This window comes from Triticum urartu, chromosome 4, assembly GCF_003073215.2.
Source record: "Triticum urartu cultivar G1812 chromosome 4, Tu2.1, whole genome shotgun sequence".
NCBI lineage: Eukaryota > Viridiplantae > Streptophyta > Magnoliopsida > Poales > Poaceae > Triticum > Triticum urartu.
The window spans coordinates 610,161,174-610,167,318 of NC_053025.1; positions in this window are offsets into that span (position 1 = coordinate 610,161,174).

The window sequence follows — 6,145 nt, forward strand, 5'->3', positions numbered from 1 at the left end:
GCGCATATGAAGATTCTAAGAGCCTTGGATGGAAAATATGATACCGTGTGCACATTGATCCAAATGATGCCCAATTACAAAGATCTCAAGCCAACGGAGTGATTGGAAGATTGTTGCTCATGAGATGTCACTTAAGGATAAAGAGGAACTTCACAACAAATCAAGTGGTGCCTACAAAGCCTCATGTGAAGCCCCTACATCATCAAGTGAGAAACAAGACTTCAATGAAGAATTGAGCTTAATGGTGAAGAACTTCAACAAGTTCTACAAGAATAGAAGCAAAGATAGAAGCTCCAAATCAAGGTCCTACAATGACAAAAGATCTTCTAGTCGAGAGCGAAACTGTTACAATTGTGGAAGACCCGGACACTATTCCAATGAGTGTACGGCTCCCTACAAGAGAAGAGAAGATTCTCCAAAAAGAAGAAGCAAAGGATCACCACCAAGAGAGAGAAGGAGTAGAGATGATCGTTATGAACGAAGATACTCACGAGAAGCAAGGATTCGAAAGGAAGGAAAAATCATCAAGGAGCTACACAAAACGAAGACATCAAGCTCATGTTGGTGAATGGGTATCCGGCTCCGACTCCTCACTCCGAGAGAAGTTATCACTCCGACTCCGAATATACTCAAGATGAAGGTGTTGCCGGTCTAGCACTTGTGTCAACCAACTCCTACGACATATTTGACTCACCAAATGAAGGAATTGGAAGATGCTTCATGGCGCTAAAGGTCCTAAAGGTAACACACCCCGAGTATGTTGATTTCAATAGTGATGAAGATGATTTTCTAGGTGATGATGATTTACTTGTTGACAACTCTAGTGATGAATACTGTGATGAAACGTCAATTAATCATGCTAATCAAGATAAAACGAATGACAATGATAAGGAGAAGATTGAGGCTCTAACTAAAGAACTAAACACTCTTAAGTTAGCTCATGAAACTATCTTCGAAGATCATCGAGAACTTTTAAGAGCTCATGAGAAATTACGCTTTGAAAAGCTCAATCTTGAGCAAGAGCATGAGTTCTTAAAGGCAATCAATGATGATCTCCGCAAGAAAAGTTCTTCTTACATTGCCAAGCGTTTACTCTTATCCACTTACATGCCTCAAGTCAAGTCTAGTAACAAGAAAGATTCTTCCTCTAGTAGTAACAATGATCATGTTAAATCCAATATTGTTGCTTCTAGTAGTTCTCTTGATTCCACTAATGATTCTCTTAGCCAAGTTACACTTGAGCAAGAAAATAGCTTATTGAAGGGAATTATAGAGAAAGGAGTGTACAAAAGCCTTGCCGGGAGTAAGCAATTCGAGGAAATTGTGCGCAAGCAAGGAATGCACCGGAAGAATCAAGGTGTTGGTTTTGAACGAAAGTTCAATGCCAATGGAGTTGAGTGGGAAGAAGATCAATACCCCAAGAAAAAGTTTGTCCCTCAGCAAGAGAAGTATACTTCTTTCAAGGGGACACAAGCTCAAGATGATCTTCCACCACAAGACTACAAGCAAAAAGGCAAGGACAAGCTTCAAGAGGAAATTGATGCATTTGAAGAAGCTCCTAAGACCTTAGTCAAGTGGATTCCCAAGACTACTTCAAGTTCCACTTCATCAAGTACGACTACAACTCCAAGGATTCCCATCAAGATGATGTGGATCCAAAAGAAGAAGAACTAGAGAGTTCTTGAGGGTGACTCCGCCAACATACTTCACTCTTATCATTTTGGCAAGAACAAGTGCAATCAACTTCCACATCTTGCACTAGTTCAAGGAGTCACAAACCCTCTTGTTGGTAAGACAAGGGACAAGGTAACCTAAAAGTTTTCATGGACATCATCTTTTGTGTGCATCACTCTATGTCTATGGATATCCTTGTTTGTTCCTTGTGGGACTAACCCATGTAGGTATTGAAAGTGCAATTCACTCAAATGGATAGCTCCAAGTGATCTACATCAACATTGAGCATCCACATCTTCAATGTCTACATGAAGTCATCATCGACAAAACCCAAGGTTAGTTCATCCCTCTTAGGGGGGATATCACATCTAGGGGGAGCTTTACTCTAAGACTTGAGCTAAAGCAACTCTAAAGATGTGAACAAAACAATGCTTTATGTAAAAGTGGTAACCCCACTTGAGCTTAAACGATGAGTATGACCTATGATCAAGTGCTCTCACTTGACTCCTAAGTCAATATACTCATATATAGATGACCTAGTCATCGCAAATTGCTTGATAGATGCTAGAATTGGTTGTGCATGCCTTGTCACATATTTCATTTGCCATCTTATTGTGTGAGCATGCTGGTTGCACATTTTACTCATTCGAGGACATCCACTTGTTGTTTTGATTGTTTGGGTTTTATCTTCTTTTGCCAAGTGGATGGACAAGAATGCCTAAGAACCTCCTCTAGCTATCTATGCTTTTCTCGTCTCAAACTCTATTCATGCTGCATCACAAAATTTGATCAAGTCAGATTCGAACCACTCTGTGTGAGGAGCGCTCGGAGTCCCCGATTCGTCATAGACTTAAACTTCCAAAACCTCTTTATGATTCTCGGTCTGACCGATACTCCACTTTCGGTCCTACCGAGATCATTAAGTTGATCTAGGTTTTCGATCTCGGTGCAACCGATTTGAACCTTTCGGTCACACCGAGTTTCAGTAACTGCACACAGTTATGAATCTCGGTGCCACCGAGTTGTTCCACTCGGTCACACCGACAGGGTCGGGCTATATATAGTCACGGGCAAAATTTGGAAATTTCTCCGAACCCCTTCGCCCGCGATAGCCTGCTCTGCCCTCGTGGTCTCCGGATCGTCTTCTCGCCGCCCAGCCTCCAGTCGCTGGTCTCCGTCGCCGTCAACGGGAATTCTGCCCCGCCGTTGCCGCCGTAGCAAGTCTCCGCCGAACTAGGGTATGGACTTGATCACAGTGCTATTCCCCGTCCAATTCCTAGCACATTGTGTTCTTCATGATTCTTGCCACGATTGAAACACTCCTATCCAGTCAATGGCCCGTAGATTAGGTTTGATTCGAAAATTTTAGGGTTAGGTTTCCGCCGAAACCATCTCGGACCCACCGAGTTGAAAAACTCGGTCCCACCGATTTGGCTTATGCCATTGCACAAGTGAGACTCGGTCTGACCGAGAATTACTTATCGGTGTGACCGATTTTTGAACTCAGTGAAACCCTAGCAGTCTCGGTGCCACCGAACTGTGACTCGGTCCTACCGAGTTCACTAGTTTAGGTTCCAAAACTGCTTCGGTATCACCGAGTTTGAAAATCGGTAGATCCGAGATGATTTCAGTGGGAAACTAAAACTAAGTTTTTGGATCATTCTTTTGCAAAAATCTCTGCATTTTGTGATGCTCATCTTTCTATCTCTTCTATAATCTATTCACAGGGTCAGCAGTCAGTTTGCAGCATGTCTGATCAAAGTGATAGCCAAAATATGTCAGAGCAGCAAGTGGTGATGAGTGAGGGCACTAGTCCCTCCAGTTCATCTGATGAAGGCAGCAGGAGCACTCCTAGCAATTTGCCAAAGGCTGCCACGAGACAAAGGAAGAAGAGGACTTCAGATTCCGAAGATGAGGACTATGTGGCAGAGGAAGAGGCCACTTCCAAGAGAATTGAGCCAGCTCAAGGCACTAAGCCAGGTCTGAAAATCAAAAGGCCAGCAGGCAGGCAGCCCATGTCAAAGGCAAGAGCCTCAACTGAGAAGCCCACTCCCCAAGAGCCAGTTGCAGCTGAGGGCAAGAAAAGAAAGGAGAGGGTGAAGAAGACTGTGGCTAGAGTGCTTGGAAAAGCTTCCATCATGGAGAAGAAGAGGAAGAAGAGGTAGCTGCACCAGCACCCAAGGCACCCAAGCTGATGGGTGATGCCATAAGGTCAGGGGCTACTGCATCTAAGCCCAAAGCTGCCTCCAAGCCAAAACCTAAGAGAAATACAAGGAGCATTCCTGCAGCTGAGAAGAACAAGGCCCCAGTGCCTGAGACTGTTGCTGAGGATGAGGAGGAGAAATGTCCTGAGAAGCTAAAGCCCAAGATCCCAGACCACAACGATGCTCATCCTGTGGCTGAGGATATGAAGCTCAGGAGAGATTCAGGGCTGAGGAAATGGAGAGAAGCAGACCCGTATGCTTCAAGGAGAAGGACTGCCGTGGACTACAGGTTTCACACCAAGGAGCAGCAGGATTTCTATGAGACTGTTTTGCTAGATAAGAAGCCAATTGTCTGTGACATGAGATGGGTTGACTGGACCTACATGAGGGAGAAGGAGGAACACTACCCAGGAGTATATGACAGCTTTCATGCTTGTGGAGTAGCTGACTTTGTTGGGCAGAAGCTCACAAGTGGGAAACGAGGAAATCATGCAGTTTCTACTCCACGGCACACTTTTATCCAGATGGAGGATCACATGGATGTCCTGAGGGTACAAGGTACCAAATCCACAATGGCTGAGTGGGCCACAGATCATTAAATCCCTAGAGGAGCAAGATGAATGACTTGATATCTATGCCAAGAAGAAGATGGACCATAAACTCCATGTCCAATATGTACAAGGAGAATTTCCCAATGAGCACTTTGACACCTCAAGTTTGGCTCTATGCATTACCTTCTGTCAGGGCGTCCCGACGATCAATTTGGATACTAAGGCACACCTTACTGCCAAGTCTGGAGATCACAAGATGATCAGAGGCCATGCTATCAACTTGCTACATGTGTTTGATGTGCCTAGAAGTTCAAGGTGATGAGCCTCATAGTGGAAACAATCAAGAGGACTGCAGCAGATCAGAAGAGGAGCTGCGGATATGCCCCTCAGATTCAGGAGCTCATCAACTCCAAGATGGGCACGGGCATATATCTATGTTGGACAAGGAACACCTGCCCATCCGTCCAGATTTCGAGGACAATCAAGTTGGTCATGACAGAGAACGAGCCATCATCTGCCCAAGCATTTGCAAAGAAGGAGAAGGCAGGAAGGAGAAAGCTGCCAAGATGCCTACCCAAGAGGAGGCATCTGAATACTTCTTGAAGACCAAACAAGAGCAGCTTGGTTACTTGATTGCATCCACGCTGAGGATTGAGCAAAGTCTGGCCACCTCACTCAGAATCAGCAGAGCCTAGAGAGAATCATGGAACAGAAGTTCTATGACTTGGATGTCAAGGTAACGGAAGTTCAGTCTGCAGTGGAGCAGCTCCAGGAGGACATGCAGAGAGGAGAGGCAGGACTACCACTCATGCTTTGCGAGGGTGCCACGAGGTCCGAGGTCGTCTGCACTGCCAGTTGCTGACACCAGAGCTACAACGTCTGCACCATCCACAGCCTCAGCTCCAGCATCTACTTCAGCTCCAACTCCAGCGACTACTTCAACATCTACAGAAGCCTTCGTCCTTGGAGTGATCCGGACTCCACCACCACCTGAAGATCAAGCCTGAGCGTCGATCTAGTGCTATGCATTTTCTAGGAACTTTTTGGTAACTTGTTGCCAAAGGGGGAGAAGATGTATAGATCATAGGCTTCGAGAGAGAGAGAGTGTTGCTTTTCTCTCTTGCTTTATTTGGTGGTTTTTCGAACTTGTTTGCTTTTGAGTGCCTGAGATACTACGTCATTATTTGTGAGACATTGATGATCATGTGTTTGATCATAAGCTACACTTAATGTTTGCTTAATATTATCATCTTATCTATCTTGTGTGATCATTCACTTTTCTTGGTGATGAGTGCATGTATTTCATTCTTATCATTTTAAGCGCTCCACCAAGATGTATGTGACATGGAAGAGTAACCCATGACTCTAACTCTTTGTGCATTTGCAGTCCAAAGCAAATTTTAAATATGCACAAATTTAGGGGGAGCTCTTACTTATCACATACTTCTCAAAGCGACGATATATTTCATGCTTATTATCATTTGTCGAAGCTTTGATCTATATGTTGTCATCAATTACCAAAAAGGGGGAGATTGAAAGTGCAACTATCCCTAGGTGGTTTTGGTAATTCATAACAACATATAGCTCATTGAGCTAATGCTATTCCAAGATGATTATTTCAGGAAAGCTCAATGATTGGCATGGCATGGATGTGAAAGTGGAACCCTCAAAATGCTAAGGACAAAGGATTGGCTCAAGCTCAAAAGCTCAAGACTC